At 36.2% G+C, this 19,438-nt stretch overlaps 1 non-coding gene across 1 annotated transcript; it reads left to right on the top strand.

The window, feature by feature from the left end:
* Positions 1-14,096: 14,096 nt before the first annotated feature.
* LOC111560752 lies at positions 14,097-14,203 on the top strand. Its single transcript, XR_002742726.1, has one exon. It is a non-coding gene; the product is annotated as a U6 spliceosomal RNA (small nuclear RNA).
* The last annotated feature ends 5,235 nt before the right edge of the window (positions 14,204-19,438 follow it).

Raw genomic sequence — 19,438 nt, 5'->3', positions numbered from 1 at the left:
ATTTGAGTAATTAAACTCGAAGCACAGAATCACAACGCATCCCTGGTAGATAGCATAGTTACTGACACAAAGCAGATGCCCCGAAACACCGAGTAATGAATGTTATACATGAGTAAATGTGGTTGTTAAATACATGGAATAGAAAAATTGAGAGCTAGAAAATATTGTTAAAGTCACCTAATTCCAAATTCTTCACTTAACCATAACAATCCTAATGATGACACTGGAAAACTCTGTAAACAAATAAATGAATGAGTGATCGGATGAATGCGCGAATAGTGTGTGTTTGTATGCATGTGTGTGCGCACACATATACACACAGGTGAATGTGTTTAACTTATTTGGTTGCTTATTTGTACTTGAAAAGTTTACTAACTTTTGAGTAAGTATAGTATAAGTGGGGGAAATGCCATAGGGCAGGGTGCAGGGCATCATGAGAAAAGCTGAGCAGATGGCCAGGGTATCTGGCCATGCCTCATTATTAAGCAATTGTGTAACCTTCAGGCCCTCTAGACTTTAAGTTCATTCTCCGTAAAATGACTTAACTGGGTCTGATCTGTATAAGACCCAATTTTGTCAATTTTAAAGTGTGCTTTCCCCCCATATTTTAACCTCTCTGAAATCAAGATGCATCTTACAATCAATGACATTTTACCTTCCTGTCAAGTACGGTTGTGAGTGACATAAACAAATTTTAAACTCTTCTGTTGATACCTCTGGGAGGATCTAGAAGCACTAATATCAAAGCAATAGTATCAAAGCAATTTAGTTTCACTGAAATAGAGGAACTTCGAGCCATAAATTTCTGTAATTCTAAGTTATTTATTTTACCACCCATTTCCCAACACTTTAAATTAAAAAAATAAATAAATAAACACTTATAGGATAGTGTTTCTTCTGTGGGTCACTGACTCAATCCCCGTTAATCATTTTCTAGGTCATGGTGTTTACACTCATAACCGACATAGAAATCTTTATAGTACGTTTTCATACATGACTAACTGAAATGTCACTCAAACATACATATTCACCTGAAGACATTCTTTTCTGGTTGAAGAAACAGCCCCCAACCTAGAATTCTCAAAAAAGAAGCTTCGTTTCCTTACACAGCATGAACAGAACACACACTGTGAAAACCTAGAAATAAATGGTTTGCCACTTTTCATATCTTTTCACACCATGGTAGATTTTTATTTTTTATGAACCTGGTGTCGTGTATTCACTCAAACCACCATAATATATCTTGATAAATAAACATTATACATATTGGGCCCTGCCCCCACCCCTGAAAGCATTTGCAGGACCTTACACAGCTGTATCATTTCTTTTTAAATTATTTTGTGTTTCAACATTCTGCACATCGTCATTTCAGTTAATTACCCTAGGAAACTCTCTAGAAAAAAAAAAACAAAAGAAGTGAAAGTGTATATTCACCCAGGCCCATGACTTTATACACAGAGCCAACATCTAGACACATCTATATGTGCCACCTCCCACAACCACAAAGACTTTCTTCATTGAGTTTTTTATTGCTTTGTCTTTAATAGTTAATGTTCTCCTATGAGCCATATTGAATTCCTCTTCTGGAGTTAAAAATAGCACAATTTTTAATCTCCCCCTCTATTCCTGGCTTCAGTTTGTTTTGAAACATATTGACTTAATGTCAAATCTTCACTTAAAACTGGCTTTGCTAATTTTTGTTATGCAGCTACTATTATTTAAGCCGAGGTGTTTGCACTTCATGCCAACCGAAGGCAGCATGAGCTGTCTAGATGGTGCATTAGGGAGAACAGCTGATGGATTACAAATCTCTGCATTTCACCAACAGAAATGAATTTGAATCCATCAATTTTATTCCCTTATGCCAAATTTAGGAAGTTCAGTTTATGCAGATCTGTCAAAATATTACATTAAACACCTAGATGAACGAGTTAAATTAATTTAATTTTGCAGTTTGCCTTGATTGGGTTAGGCTAGTTCTATGCACAAAGCAAAACCTCCCAGGGACCTTGAGCCTAGGCAGGGAAGAGATCATGGCAGTGGCAGCTGGGCTCAGCTGAATGGTCAGACAAAGTGTTAGCAATCAGTGACAGGGGAAGGGAGGTGCCTAGACTCTCCTTGTGACACCCATGCCCATCTTTTACTTAACACCTATCTGATGTTCCCAGAAAGAAAGTAACCACAGCAGTGAATAAAATTAAGATGAAAAAAGGCCACTGTGCTTGCAATGCAGAGCAGATCAGTCAGGGCGACCAAAATGAAAGAGAAAAGGGAACAATAATCCTGCTGTGTGGTTATATAGCACCTTTCATCGAAACAATGTGAGAATTCTCTATTTTTGCAGGCCAGCTCCCTAGAGGGCTTTGAAAGCAATTCAGGAGGGAAATAAAAGGATTGCAGAACAGATTTCAGGCTTGAATGATAAAATGGACATTCTGCAAGACAGATTTTACTGAATTGATAACTGGATGATTGAGGCTGTCACACATAAATAAATTGAAAAGGAGTAAAATCAAAAAGAAAGCAGAAAATTTTGAAAGGACATAAAAGTACAAAGAAAACCCGATGACCTTGAAAGAAGGTCAGAGAACCAGCCTCTATATTCAGAGACAGTCAAGAGGATTCAAACCTGGAAACGTAGGGGGCTCCTGGCAGGTATGATCAGTACTAAAATATGAGATCCATACATTTCCAAAACAGTGTAGTGCTAACACTGCACAGTTGGCAAGGGTTAAGCACTTATCAAATCATGGAATGAGCAAGTTGATTTCAGCAACAGTCACCCTGAAGTCTAGTTTTGTTTTCTTTCTTTCTTTCTTTCTTTCTTTCTTTCTTTCTTTCTTTCTTTCTTTCCCTTCCTTCCTTCCTTCCTTCCTTCCTTCCTTCCTTCCTTCCTTCCTTCCCTCCTTCCCTTCCCTTCCCTTCCCTTCCCTTCCCTTCCCTTCCCTTCCCTTCCCTTCCCTTCTCTTTCACTGAAGGATGAGCCTCTGGAAGGATCACTATGGAGTGGCCCATCATGCAAAATCCAGGCTTCTGCTGGATTTTTTCCTGGGTGTCTCTTAGTTACCCCTCCACTGGGCCCTACAGAATATGGCTCACCCAGCCTGTATCTCATTCTCTATTGTGTAATGAAAAGATCCCCCCCTGACCAGCTGTGTGGGTCGCAACCTAGACCTTGAAGGAGGATGGAGTATCAGCCATGCCAAGAGAATCTAGAAAGGGAAGGAGTTTGATTGCAAGTTCTCTCTCCTCCTGCTATTCGAAAATGTCCATCCAATTCACTCTCCATCACCCAGAGACACTGGTAGGTTGTTCTTGGGATATTGTTGTCCGGAGGACAAGTGTGGAGGAAAAGCAATTAGAGGGTGCTGGGTGAGAACTCCAAAGCAACAGCTTACCATGGGCAAGGAGAGACATCCTGTCTCATGTGCTTCTCTGTGACCACCTTCTTCCTGGAAGAGCTGGCCACCTCCCTTCCTGTGCCCAAAGAGACTCTGGAGAGGCCTTTTTGCCAGGTGAAACAGCTTTCCCCAGAGACAGGCCATATGTCCCTGTTGCCAAAGACACCAGTGAGACACAAATGCAATAGTGTCTACAAGTAAATACAAAATAGACTTTCAGAACCTTCATGACTTCAGCTTTTCTCATTCTCCTCCAAACTAAAAGATCAACAGATCAAAAGTGCCACGTTACTTTTGTAGACATTAATAGTAAGGATTATGCTGTTTCACCTGAAGTCTGAGACTGATTTTCACATTGAGGGAGAACCACAGCAAATTTCTAAATCAGGTTTCTATCTAGCACTATCTGATACAAAGTAATGATTGTTAGTGGTAGTGAGATCTTATACTTTCCTTATAAATGTGTTCTGGTTCTATGAGCATTATCTGAAACTGGATTTCTTTTTGCAATAGGAATGTGGAAACTTGTGAAATAATAAGTGTATATCTGCCTGTGTGTGCATGTATATAGGTGTGGACTTGGGGTTGAATACAGGCACAGAAGTTGTCTTTCTACAATTGAAACATATAGTTACTCGAGAATCATGAAATGATGATACTGCAGTGAACCATCGACAATAAAATTTTGGGGTTGATTACAGTGAATAATATGTGGCCCAAGTGAAAGAACATGATATTTACAAAAAGAAACCAGAATATAGTGGGAAAATTCTCGGCATAACTCAAAAAGAGACTTAGTTGAAATCTTAACTCTACCAGTGACCTTGGTTATCATTCTTAGCTTTGTAGCTCTATCTTTATTTTGGAAATGTAGATATCAATACCACCTGTCTAGGATAATGGGAAGATTAAAAATTACATAAATATAAGGCCTTCACACAGCAGGAATTTGTTAAATTGTAGCCACTATTATTACCGCGAAGCAGCACAGTGTAGAATAAAGAGTAGATGGCTTCAAAAGAAAGGGACAGATTTGAAGTCCAGTTTGATATTTATTAGCTGGATGACACTGGGGAACATACTTAACAACCATGACCCTCTGTTGCTTTACATGTAAAGTAGGCATAATAATAATATTTCATAGGATTTTTGTAAGTAATAAACAAGATGAAATAATGAAAGTGCTTACCTGGAACATAGTAGCTGCTCAAAGAATGTTAATTCCCTTGGTCCCCTGCCATGAAACCACAAGAACTACTTTTGCATAGGTTTGGTCTTCAACAATAAAAAACGAAAAGCATTTCTAACCAGACACCCAGACGGCCTTCCTGTAGTTATTCTTAAAATACCCATAGTATGCAAACAGAATGTTCAATTACACAGAAAGTAGATTTAGTGAATAGTAGCTTCCAGACTACTCAGAACATTTCTATCACTTTTTTCATTCTTTTCTCTTTCTGCTTGCTTGTTCACCTTCCTCCAACACGAATAAAGCACCTGCTATGTTGAAGGTGAGAGCTGGAAGCTGATGTTGAAGGGAAAAACCTTCATCCAATTAACATGTGCTCCCCTTAAGGTGCTTTCACAAACAGTGTTTCACTTCCCTGCTTCCTAAAGGCTCTATTTTGTTGATTTCTCATCCAAGAATTCCCTGTTACTCTTCTTTCATCCATTTATGGCATTTCTACTGCCCTGGCCCAATACTGTGTTAAGCCAAACACTGATGCCAAAAGGGAGAGGGCCAGTGGAGTGGGATTCATGCCCAAAGATCCTTGGAGCCCCTCTCTTGAGAATCTCCCAACAGTCTGGCCAGGGTAGAACAAAATTTCACCAGCAGCTGCGGCAGTAGGTCACAGCCCTGTGAGAATGTGACATCTCACTCTTTCATTCAGAATGCTTCTCTGCTCTCTGCTTCTCTTAGATTTTAGTTGCCCTGCCTCTGGGACTCAGATACTTTCACAGAATTGAAGCAAACCCCTGGGAAATTTATTTGTCCTCTGATATCATCCGTGCTAATGCTCCCCTCCATTAGCTCAGATAATCAAAAGTTGACTATACATAGAACTGTGGGGGATTACAAAAGCACTTATAAACTAATGAGAGAGAGTGGAAAAATACTGAAGGAATTCTAAAAAGAGAGAGAGCAGAAAGAAAGCCACAAGCATATACATAAATCAACTTATAATGCCCTAGCAAAACACAAGAAGTAAAAGGAATATCTCATGGAATAACTGGAATAAATGCCACTAAGGCTTGGGCAGTGTCCCAGGGCCACCAGGGAATAGCAAGCTAGGATACGATGAAAGTGGGTCAGGGTTTAGAAGAGATGTTCTGTGGCATTTGGGGGAAGCAAGTCCAGGGGATGTCATTCTAGTGTGATTCTGGTCCCTCTGAAATTAGTTCCTTCAAAAAAAATGAGTTTCTACTATCACTCATCTTGAGTCCACAAACAACAGGGTACAAAGCAGGGCCAGTTGTGAATATCACTAGTAGGTGAGCCATCTGTATTATGGGCAGTTACATCGAGGAAACTAAGAGGCAATGACAGTTCACAACATGAGTACAAAGATCCATACCATGTCCCTGGAAATGCCAGATTTGCCCCCACTGTTGTTAGTTGATTAAACATTATCAATATTTCTTATTATCAAGTAGGAAATCACAGACCCACTGATATCATGAAAGAGAGGTATTTGGTAAATCCCAATTTCCCATTTAATATTTTTTTTTATTTTTTATATAATAGGATAGGGCTTTGGAATGGTTTGCTATAAATTAAAACAGCAATGATTATGTGACCATAGAATTAGCGCACTGTCCAGACTCTAGATGAATGTCTGTGATAAACAACCTCATAAATACTATTTTCTCCTTCCCCAGTTATGGATAGCAAGTAGTTAGTGTTTACTGGGAGGGTTGTAAAGCACACCTTCATAACACCTTTGGATATTGCCAAAAGAGTATGACCTGCCTATATTCATAAAGTCATTCACTGAGATTTAGTGAAGCAAACTTAATGCCTGACAAGCAGGTCCTTCACTGGAGCATCATACTTCTAATTACTGGAGTAACAGTGAGGTGATGAAGGCCTATCTATGGTTGTGAACCATTTGCAACAAAATCAAAGCACCACCACCAACTGTTAAAATCTAGTGATTCACTAAACAGAATAAAAATATTCAGATAAGGCTTAAAAAAAAAACAGCTGGTCTTAGATGAGGCACTCCACCTGCAGAAAGGAGGCACAAAAATTATTAAGATATCTGGATATAGGCATGTACATATCTGGAAGTCCTATTAGAGTTCTCATATCAGAGCATGAAAAGAAAATTAATTTCTAGAAGAAATTAATTCCACAATCCTATCTCCTCCAAGATGGGTTAGGCAAATCCTTTCATAATCAACCTCATTAGGTGAAAGGTGGCATCAGTGTAAGAGGAGTAGGGTGATCTACCTGGATTACCAGAGGGAGTTCATTATATTTTTACATACAAATGAAGATGTTCTCCCTAAGTTAGAGAAGGAGAATAGAATATTCCATCTGCACCTTAGTCCCTGAATAAATTTGAAATAATGGGAAGACCCAGAGCCTCCAACCCAGAGAAAAATGTGTTTATGTAGCATAGTCTACCCTATCAGAACTGGTCTGAGACTAGAATGGAAGAGTAGGTAGAGATAATTAACAGAGGATTTGGCAAATACAGAATAAGTGGCAAAGAAAGCAAAGAGATGTGAGTCATATATGTACCAACTTGCTACAAAGGGAGTATAATACCTTAGCAAACTTCACCCCGGGAGACTAGATGCTGTAGTGATGAGAAAGAAGTTTGTATTGGTCACCCTGATCCTGTCTGCGGTGATCCCTAGACAGTGATCTTGGTTGCACAGTCATCAACAGGAGACCTATGATGACCATAGCTGACTGGCCCTCTCTTAGAATGTGTCCACTAAAGGAAGGCTGAGAACAAACACTTGAGCAACTGCTTTGATGGGAAGAGGGTAAATAGCGACAATGTTGTACGCTGAGGAGTGTAAAATGCATTAGCACATACACTTCAACAGCCTTAAGAGCTGAAAGATAAACCATGCTAGGTCTGGAAGTAAAACACTGGATGCTCTCAAAGCACAGAATGTACCAAGAAGGTTGATTTCTCGGGATTTTTTCTTTCCACTAAACCTGGATTTCTTTCAGTTTTGTAAAGGTACTGGTACAGAGTTGCATGGTAATTAATGTCACTGTTTTGTGTTCATAGTATTTTAAATTCTTTATCATTTTTAATATTAAACTTTGATTTTAAGATAGTTTTTGAGTCACATGCGGCTGAAAGAAATAATGTAGAGACTTGTGTTCCATGTACCCAATTTCCCTGGATGGTAACATCTTGCAAAACTGTATTAAAGTATCAAAACCCAGATACTGACATGGATATAGTCAAAATATAGAACATTTCCATCACCAAAAGGATCCCTTATCTCTTCATAACCACATCCACCTCTTGTCTCTGGGCCCTGGCTGTTCCACATTTCTATAATTTTATCCTTTCAAGAATGTTATACGGATAGAATTAGACAGCATGTAACCTCTGGGGATTGGCTTTTTTTCATTCAGCATAGTTCTCTGGGAATTCATCCAGGTTGTTGCATGGATCAATATTTGTTCCTTTTTATTTCTCAGTAGTATTCCATGGTATGGAAATACTTCTATTGGTTTAATTGTAACCATTCAACCATTGAAAGACATCTGGATTCTTTCCATTTTGGGCTATTACTAATAATGCTTCTATGAACATCTGTATATAGGTTTTGGTGTGAACATACATTTTTCTTTCTCTGGAATAAATACCCAAGAGCTAAAATGTTAAGGACTATGACAATTGCTCATTAGGTTTTATAAGAAACTGCCAAACTATTTTCCAGAATGGTTACACCATTTTATATTCCCACCTGCAATACATGACTGATCCAATTTTTCTGTATGCTTATCAGTATTTTTTACTTTAGCCATTCTGATAAATGTATAGTGGTATTTTATTATGGTTTTATCTTGCTTTATCTAATAATTAATGATCTTGAACCTCTGTTCATTGTGATCTACATATCCTTTTTGGTGAAATGTATATTCATAATTTTTGCCCATTTTTTAATTAGATTGTTCCTTAACTATTGAGTTTTGAAAATTCTTTATATATTCTAGATACTGGTCCTTTGTCCAACATGTAGTTTACAAATATTTGCTTCCAGTCTTTAGCTTATCTTTATATCTTTTCATAGGTTATTTCATTGAGCAAAAATTTTTTTAATTTCATGGCATCCAATTTGTCATTTTTTTCAGAGTATATAATGCTCTCGGTATCAACTCTAAGAATTCTTTAGTCCTAATTCCAAAGATTTTCCATCATTTTACTTACAGCTTACCTATACCACTGTATTTGAAGTGAGCCAGTTGTAGATAACATAACCTGAATTATGTTTATACTCAACCAACTTCATTTAATTTATATATTTAGACCATTTATATTTAAGGTAATTATTGATATGTTACAGCTCAAGTCTGTTTTGTTATTTGCTTTATGTATATTGCCTGTTTCTTAGTCCTCTGCTCTCTTTTATTACTTTTTCATGAGTTATTTTAACATTCTTTTAGGATTCCGTCACAGTTTATTTATAGTATCATTGAGTTTTAAACTTTTTTAGTGGCTACTTTAGATATTGCAACATACCTACATAATATCATAGTGGACTACAATTGATATTTTACCAAATTCAGTGGAGTGTACTTACTTTCATTTAAGTTCCATTAACTTCCCTTTTAAAAAATATAATTGTCTTAAGTATTTCCTTTATATAGATTGAGCAGCACAGTAGTCAGTGTTAAAATATTTTGTTTAAACCACCAAATATGATGTAGGAAACTCATGAGTAATAAGGCATCTATTATTTCACCCCTCTTTTTACACATTCCAATGTGTTTTTTTTTCCTTTCTGAAGTCAAAGCCTTCTGTTACAATTTTTTGTCCTTTTAGAGAACTTTCATCAGCCATTGTTTAAAGGTAAGTTTGTTAGTAAGAAATTCCCTTAGCTTTCCTTCATTTGCAAATGTCTTGATTTCTTTCTCATCTCTGAAAGATGTCTCACTGGATATAGAATTTGAAGAATAGATATAGAAGTTGACACTTCTCTTTCAACTATTTGAAACATATTGTGTCACTTGCTTTTGGCATCCATAGTTTCAGAAGAGATATCTGCTCCTATTTGCTGTTCTCCTAAAGTTAATGCAGAATCTGTATTAGTTTTCAGAAGTTTAATTATGATGCATCTTTGTTTGACTTTTTGGATTATCTTATTTGACATTCACAAGCTTCTTAAATTTATAAAGTTATGTATTTCATCAAATTTGGGAAACTTTCAGCCTTTACTTCATCAAATGCTTTTTCAGTACAGCTTTTGCAGTATGATTGCCTTTCTCCTCCCCTTCTGGGACTCTAATGATAAGAATGATAACTTTTTTTTTCATGGGAACTAGATACTCTTTACTACTTTACTGAATTAAAAAAATTCAAGATCCTGTATTTTTACAAGGCTTTTTTACATAAAGTAGGATTTCTAATTGACAGATTTGGAAATCAGTCTGAATGAGACAAACTATGGATTCAATATGCACATGAGATTTCCTCATACCATTACCCTGACATAGATTTGATATCCACCCTGAAAAGAATCCTCTAAAAAATTGTTTCAAAGCCCCTTTGAAATTGCAGTAGTGCAGCAAAACCACAGGTAAACGACTGCCTGTTAACCTATTATTTCAAATTTAGCCTGAAAAGCCAACAGGCATATTTTTGTGCAATTTTTAAAAACATCTTAAGCTGAAATACCAAATCTGAATGGCGCTATCCCTTCACAGAAGGCAAGAAACGGCCCTCACATCATGTCGGAGGTCATCGTGTCCTTGGTGCCGCAGGCTATGAACGTGGACCTCCTCAGGGTCTGGTTGATGTGGAAGTAAGGGCGGTAGTGCAGTGCAGACTGCTGCTGCTGCTGCTTCCACCACTGCTTGAAGACTGTGTCCCAGGAATCATGAAAGACAGGGTTTCCAGCACTCCTTTTGGTCTAGGGTGGTGGAGGGGTGGGGGAAGATGATGATCTTCATTGCCATTCCTTCTCCTTTTCCTGGGGCAGAGGCTCTCGCTCATGACAACCGGTGAAAGAGAGCAAAGCAGAACCATTTCAAGAGAAAAAGGTCTAAAAGGTGAAGCAGCCACCTCCCCCCTCCTCCCTGCCCCGGCCGGGGACCTTGGCTTCTCCCACTGTGCAGGTGGACGCTGCCACCATGAGTACCACTCTGTGGGAGAAATGATAGCTTTTCATTATTTTCCTACAAGTCCCTGAACACTGTTCATTTTTTTTAGTCCATTTTGTTTCTATTGATCAATCTTCAAGTTCACTAATTCTACTCTCTGTCTTTTCCTAGTGAGTCCATTTAGCAAGTTTTTAATTTTGGTTATTATATTCTCAGTACTGCAGTTTCCATTTGGTTCCTTTTTTATAACATCCATTTCTTTGCTGAGGTTTTCTACGTTTTTTCTTCTCAAGAGAATGGCTATTCTTTGTGGGAGTATTTTTATTATAGCTGCTTTGAAATCCTTTTTAAGTATTCTAATATTTGTGTTGGCATCTATCTGTTCATTGTCTCTTCTCATTCATGTTGTGATTTCCTTGTTCTTGGTATAATGAGTGATTTTTTTTTTATTGTATCCTGGACAATTTGTATATTCTAATATTGTGGGTTCAATTTTGAGTTTGTTTTTTTATTTTTAGCAGGTATTCCACTCTTGAAGTATAGCCAGAGAACTGGCCAGGTATTTATGTTCAGCAGTTCATTGGTCTCCACCCACACCACCCTAACAAAAGTATGACTGGGACTCACAATGCCTCACTGTCTCTGAATGGAGGTGTAAAATCAGCTCCTGATGGGCCTCACTGAAAGGTGAAAATGGTGATATTCTGTGTATATTGGGCTAAGTAAAATCCATCAAGTTTTTGAAAAGAAAAGTAACCTTATCCACATTTATTGCCATTCTTGCCAGCTCTTGAACTCAAACCAAACTTTGTTGTCAGGCCTCCCTTGAAAACTAGGAACTGACTCAGGCCTGGGTACTGGGAAAGTGGCAATGATCATCATGGTCCTAGAATCTCTAGTCTTAGAATTTTGGGGGTTATAAAGAGGAGATTCTATGATTCCCATGATTAATTATCACCACTAATATCCCTGTAAGTCAGACCATTCTGAGTACCACACTAGCTCTCTTCAATATTATGGAAAACATATGCCATAACATATTCCATAAATGCTACTACTTTGTCCTGCCATTTAGGGGCTTGCTATAATCGATGAAATAGGAGAAATCTTGTCAATGACAGCAGCACTGTCACTACAATACAGCCACAATTACAGTCACTACAATACTTTACAAGATGCTAATGCTCCATAATCTGTAAAATTCTTTCAGTGTTTTGGTGAATATATTCCAAGTCCTTTCAGGAAATATAATTAGGTTTGTGTGTGTGTGTGTGTGTGTGTGTGTGTGTGTGTGACAAATCCAATCCAGTATTTTTTTCCTCCCTAAGGTTTAGATTCTTTCTCTACTATACCAAGGAATTTATGGTAACTCAAATGTTTAAAGTACTCATTCAAGGTCAATAGAAGAGCATATCTGCTGTTTCACATCTCTCTGAATTTTTCTTCCTCTGACTCTAGAACCTCCTTTAAAGAGTTCACCTGATAAAGTCAGGCTCACCTGGGTAATCTTCCTTTAATTAACTTAATGTCTACTGATTACAAAACACTTAACATCTTTATATCTAGAAAGTCCCTTAGATTTAATGTAAAGTAATCATTGAAATGATATTCCATCAAACTTACATCTCCTGCCCACACTAAAGGGAAAGGGATTGTGAAGGGATTGTGTATATACACGAGAGGGTGTGAATGTTGAGGACTCCTAAAATCCTATCTCCCAAACCCTTCAAGTATAATCTCTAAAGGTAACTGTATATAAATAAAGATATTCAAAAATAAGCAAAATATGTCATTTTAAGAACCAAGCACAAAATAACTAAGCGTCTTCAGTTTTACTAAAAAAAAAAAAAATTGACCCCGTTTATTAAAAGGTAAACGCTTTCAGTGTTTGGCGATACCAGACGTATTAAAGAAACAGCAGAATAGAATTAGCTTCCCTTCAAGGACTATTTAATTTCTTTTATGTCCATGAAAAGTTTTCTGACTTAATATGAAGTACAAGATACAGGCCTCTAATTTTCAACATATGTTCAAAGAATTATAAATGGGAATTTTTTTATTTCTTATACCGAATCATCTTGAGATAAATCCATGTGTGTCAGTCTATATTTAATTAAAATCTTATCAACTATTACATATCTAAAAGCAGAGCTTCAAAATATATTAATCAAAACGCAAGAGAACTGAAGGGAAAAATAGACAAATCTATAATTATAGTTGGAGATTTCAGCTTTTCTCTCTCTCTCTCTCTCTCTCTCTCTCTCTCTCTCTCTCTCTCCCTGGAATTAACAGAACAAATAAGTCAGTAAGTATATGATGGACATAACAAATACTTTTAATACATTTGATCTTATTGAAAGAATATAGCAGAATGCACATTTTTTTCAAGTACACATGAAATCTTCATCAACATAGGCTACATTCTGGCCATAAACAAAATCTTAGCAAATTAAAAAGACTAAAAATAACACAAATAGAAGTTCATAAGGGCATTAAAGGAGGATCAAAACAAAAATATATTTGGAAAATCTGCAAATATTTAGAAACTAAATAACATACATTGAAATAACTTATATTTCAAAGGGAAAGCCTCAAGGGGAATTAAAAAAAAATTTTGAGCTGAAGTAAAATTAAAATATAGCCCACCAAAATTTATAGGATATATCTAAACCAATGTTTAGAGGAAAACTAATAGAGCTAAACACTTGTTTTGAAAAAATAAGTAAAGTATCAATAACCTTAGCTTCTAGCTTGAGAAACTAAACAATGAAGCCAAAATTAAACCTGAAGACAGCAGAAGAACAGAAATAATAAAATTAAGAGCAAACATGAATAAAATTTTAAAAAATGAAAATAGATAAAAACAATGAAAACAAAACTGATGCTATAAAAATATAGATGTCAGTGACATCTATGCCTATAGATTCTACAATTTCAATGAACCAACTAACTCCTTGGAAGATACAAACTGCCAAAACTCACTCAGAAGGAAGAAACAGAATGTCCCTATACCTATAAGATAATTTAAATTAATAATTTAAAATATTTCACTTAAGAAAAGTCCAGTCCCTAAATACCATCATAGGTCATTTCTGAGAAATATTTGGGGAAGAAATACCACCAAATCAAAACAAACTCTTCTAGAAAATTGAAGAAGAGGAAATACTTCCTAACTCCTTTTAGTAGGTCAGCATTACTCTAATAACAAAACCAAATAAAGATTAGAAAAGAAAGTTAAATACCAATATCCCATAAGATCTTAGATGCAAAAATTCTCAACAAACTATTAGCAAACAAAATCCGGGAATATATAAAAAGAAAAATAGACTTCATCCAAGTGGGGTTCATTTGAGGAAATGCAAACCTGGTTCAGCATTAGAAAATCAACTAAAATAGTGCTCGCTTCAGCAACACATATACTAAAATTGGAACGATACAGAAAAGATTAGTGTGGCCCCTGCACAAGTATGACACGCAAATTCGTGAAGTGTTCCATATTTTTTTGAGGAGGGCACCTGTTGGGATGAGCACTGGGTGTTGTATAGAAACCAATTTGACAATAAATTTCATATTAAAAAAATAATTTAAAAAAGAAGCAAGATCTCCAAAAAAAAAAAAGAAAAGAAAATCAACTAAAATAATTCATTATATTAGCAGAATAATGAAGAAAATTATCTAATCCTGTCAATATATGGGGGGGGGAGCTTTTAGCAAAGTTCAACATTTATTCATGATTTAAAACTCTCAGGAAACTAACAGTAAAGGAAGGCTTCCTTAACCTGATAAAGGGATTTTACTTAAAACTGAGCATTGTCCTTATAGTTAATGATGGAAGATGGAAGATGGAAGATGAATGCTTTTCCACAAGACTGAGAACCAGGCAAAAATGTCCTTTCTCACAATTTTATTCAACTGTACTGTAAGTTCTAGAGAGTTGAATAAGACATGGAAAAGAATAAAAGGCACATAGATTGGAAAGATGGAAAGAAGTATATCTGTATTTACAAACAACACGTCTATGTAGAATATCCTAAAGCATCTTTAAAAAGCTTCTAAATCTCATAAGTCAGTTTGGAAAGTTCAAAAGATATCAAATCAATATACAAAGATCACTTGTATTTTTATATACTTTCAAGCAATAACTGGGAATTGAAACATAAAAGTACAGTAAAATTTACAACAGAGATAAATGATATACATAGGTATAAATCTAACAAAATATGCATACAACAAGCATGCTGAAAACTATAAAACACTGATGAAATAAATCAAAGAAAATTTAATAAATGAAGAGATATACAGTGTTCATAGAATGGAAGCCTGAATACTATTAAGAAATAAATTATTTCTAAATTTATATATATATATATATATATATATATATATATATATATATATATATTCATATATATTCAACCCAACCCAAATCAAATTCCTAGGTGGCCTTTTTCTTTTTCTTTGTGTATAATTAATAACCTGAGTCTAAACTGCATATGGAAAAGCAAAGAAACTAGAAGAGTTCAATTAATTTTGAAAATTAAGTACAAAATTGAAGCCTAGCACTACCTAATTCAAGATTTAATATGAAGCTCCAGTCATCAAAATAGTGTGGTAGTGGTGAAGTGATAAGCAAATGAATGGGGAAAAGTCCAGAAAAATACCCACAGCATCATTTCAAGTGATTTTTTTTAATGTTTATTTATTTGAGAGACAGAGCATGAATGGGGGAGGGTCAGAGAGAGGGAGACACAGAATCTGAAACAGGCTCCGAGCTGTCAGCACAGAGCCGGACGCAGGGCTTGAACTCACGGACCGCAAGATCATGACCTGGGCCGAAGTCTGCCGCTTAACCGACTGAGCCACCCAGGCGCCCCTCAAGTGATTTTTTTTTTAAGTATAAAGGAATTACAGTGAAGGGAGCATAGTCTATTTTTGAAAATAGTGATCGAAAAAATGCACATCCATGTTTCCGGTATAAATAATGAATCTCAACCCATATTTTATTAACTCATAATGTTCATAGACCAAAATGTAAAATACAAAACCATAGAACTTCGGGCAGAAAATATAGGAGAAAATTCTTGTGATCTCAGGCTAGACAAAGAGTTTTTATATAGTTTGTAGAGTCTTTAGATAGAAAATATTCAACTAGAATGAGAGGAGAAAACAAAATGGAACAAAAAATTCAACAAATAAACTTTAGTATATTGCAAATGAATAAAAACCCACGCTAAGGTGGGTAGGTAAGAAACAAACTAACCTGGGACTTCGGTTAAGCATTCAACTCTTGATTTTGGCTCAGTCCTAATCTCAAGGTTCCCGGGATTGAATCCACACTGACAGTGTAGAACCTGCTTGGGATTCTCTCTTCTCTCTCTCTGCCCTTCCTCCACCCATGCACATGCATGCTCTCACTGTCTCTTTCAAAATAAATAATTTTTTTTTTTAAAGAAAAGAACTAACCTTAAGTTACTTTGGGAATCAATATTTTGGATACTGTAAGTCAAAGGCAAAAAGAACTATAAGAAAGTACATTTACTATATTTAGCAGATTTGTTTCTTGCAGGGGTATGGGTAAGCAATTCTGAAAATAACTTTTGTGTATATTAGGTTTGAAAGAATCAGTAAGTATATTGTAGATAATGAGAGTCAAGTTTCTTACTTGAAAAATCGCAGAAAAAAATTGCAATTTAAAAATATGAGAAGACTGGAGTAGGGGATGTGGTGATGGATTACAATGAGAAGTCTCAGTATGAATTCATGGTTTTATGCCACCAAGGCAACTTCAGATATGTAACTTAAGACGTGTGTATGTTTGGCTGAGTACTATATATCCTACATCTACTGAGACGGCTTGGATGGATGTTACTAAATAACATGCTAGTAGCAATGAACACAGTTAGCACCCAGATCTTGATGTCTCGATAGCATTCTCTAATTAAAGGAATCAAGTGCTCTTTGACAAAATAGTTGATTCCAGCGCTGGGGCAAGCAAATGCAAAATAAGCCTGGAGTATCTTGTGGCGGCATACAATAAGGAAGTACTCAAACTGAAAGATCATAAAGCCAACCTGTAAGAGTTCCTGTTGGCCGAAGCTGGAAATTTTTGAGAAAGAAAATTAACAAAGATAGTGTTAGGTGATAGCCTACAGAATAAGGTAAATACCAAGCATCCCATACTGAATAAATGAGGAAGAAGTAGCAGTTCTTCCTTACAAAGTGCTTTCAATTAATAAACGTAGAAAGACAAAGGAGATGGAAAATGACCATTAGAAAGTTACAGTAATAATTGTTGCAAACAAGATCCAAAGATGGATGCCAAAAGCAGTAGGCAAAAGTTGGAAAAGAAGGGGATATTTTTCCATTTCAAATTATCTATTTCCCCCCAAGATATTAATTAATTCTAAAGGAGAAAATAGTAGCATTATGGGAATAGCAGACACCACTTTAATTAAGTGATCAAGTTTAAACAAGACATATCAATATCATGTACCCTTTGATATGATACATTTACAAGGACACATCATTTCTATGGTATTCTTGCCAAAAATGCATACCCTTCATCTAATTATGAAAAAAAAAAAAAAGATGAGACAAATACAAACTATAGGGCATTCTACAAAATAACTAGCCACCACTATTCAAAACTATCACAATCATAAAAGACAGGAAAGGCTAGGGAACTTTCACAGGTTGGGAAAGACTAAGAAGACATGAAGCTAAATGAATTGTGGTATCCTGGATTGGATCCCAGAAGAGAAGAAGTATTATTAGTGGTAAACTGGTGAAATCCAAATAAAATTGGCAGTGAAGAGTGTTGTACCAAACTTAATTTCTTAATTTTGAGAATTATGCTAAGGTTATACAAGATGTTGGGAAGCTGGGTGAAGTATACACGGGAACTTTCTGAATTAATTTTGTCTAATGTAATTTTAACGTAAGCCTAAAATTATTTTAAAATAAAAGTTTCAAAATTACATATTAAATGTCTCTTATGGGGCACCTGGGTGGCTCAGTCAGATAAGCTTCCAACCGGCTCAGGTCATGATCTGAGTGAGTTCGAGCCCCGTGGGAGGCTCTTTGCTGACAGCTCAGAGCCTGGAGCCTGCTTCAGATTCTGTGTCTCCCTCTCTCCCTCTCTGCCCCTCCCCCACTCATGCTCTGTCTCTCTCCTTCAAAATGAATAAACATTAAAAAAAATTTAATGTCTCTTATAATATTGCATCATATTGTTATTCCATATAACACTAGTTATTGACCCCATTCTTGATCCTTTGGATAGTACAATATTTTTCTAGCCCTTGGGATAATATAGTATTTTGAAAGGGGTTGTCATGGGTAGTAGTATGATGATGACGATGAAGCTATGTGAGAATATTAACTAGTTCAATTCTCCTTTAAGCTCAAAATGAGACTGAAGTAAACATCTTCTGACATATAGGTAAGAAAATAATGTTCCTTCCTAACTCTGATTCTCCCATCTTTCAGATAGAATGGATTCTATGTAAAAGACCATGCCAATTGCGGGGAAAAAAAAATCTGATTTTTTGCTATATTCCATAGGATCATATGTGGCACAAGCTAAAATGGAATTGAAAGGTCAGGTCCAGGGTCACAGAACGAGTGAGTTTCAATGCTGTTGTTTCCTGAGCAGCCCCAGTCCGGGGCTTTTTGGACCATCCTTTGTTGCATCCCACATAGTAAATTTTATACAGCATATTAAGGGTTTCAGTTGGATTGTTTTAATAAAAGTAATAAAATTTGTAATTAATTTTAAATTTAGTAATTGGAGAACAAGGGAAATGTTCCTTTAATGAAATTTCCTTGCATGATTTCTCAGATGGCTTTGCCATCACCAGTTTCACTGAGAACATCACCCTGTTGGAAGCTGCAATCTGAACAGATGAAGCACCTTTCAACCCAAGTAATTACCTCCCAGGGCTATAAACCCTCTGTGTCCAACACATAACCAAGCCTTGTCATTAAAGTATAAATTACCTTTCCCTTTTTGATCTGTTTTAAAAGAGAATTGCAGGCTCCACAGCTGACTACCAGGCAGCGGGTAGAAGAAATGGGAGGAGAGAAGAATGTTGGCCTGGAAAGAAGCTTTTTCTTCCCTGAAAATGAGCTGTGCTTTGAGGATTGAGTTAGGAAAATGTTGGGGATTAAAGTGATAGGTGGGGATGGGACTAGAAAAGCAACAAACAATTAAAGCAACAGCTGCCTCGCATCCCTTCCGCTCTTTGGCTTTTTCTTATCCACTCTCAATGCATGTTTGCCCTTAGTAGGCTGCAGAGCAGAAAAAAAAAAAACAAAAAAAAGAAACCTAAAACAGTCACCATGGAATTTTTTTTTCTTCCACAACATTTTCAGTACAAATAACTTCAGGACACACACGCATCTCAAACATTAAATTAACAGCCTTTTATCCTTCGCTGCCACCAAGATCCCCCAGTTGTATAAAAATGATTGGAAAATATTGCCTGGTGGACCTCTTGGGCAACCTGAACTTCTGAAAAACAATAGCTACAACAGATGTTTCTTTCATATGATCTGTGTTTGATCTCCTAAATAATGTTTCACTACCACGGGCTTGGCAAAGGGTCAGGAAATGTGTATAATTTAAGGGGAAAATATGGAAACAAAGAAAAATCCCATGATATCCTGAAACAACTGCTACAAATTCTGATGATCAAAATATGGCTTGTGTTACGGCAAATAATCTTTATTTTAAATG

The sequence above is a fragment of the Felis catus genome, chromosome B2 (assembly GCF_018350175.1).
Source record: "Felis catus isolate Fca126 chromosome B2, F.catus_Fca126_mat1.0, whole genome shotgun sequence".
NCBI lineage: Eukaryota > Metazoa > Chordata > Mammalia > Carnivora > Felidae > Felis > Felis catus.
This window is presented reverse-complemented; position numbering and strand designations above follow the sequence as displayed.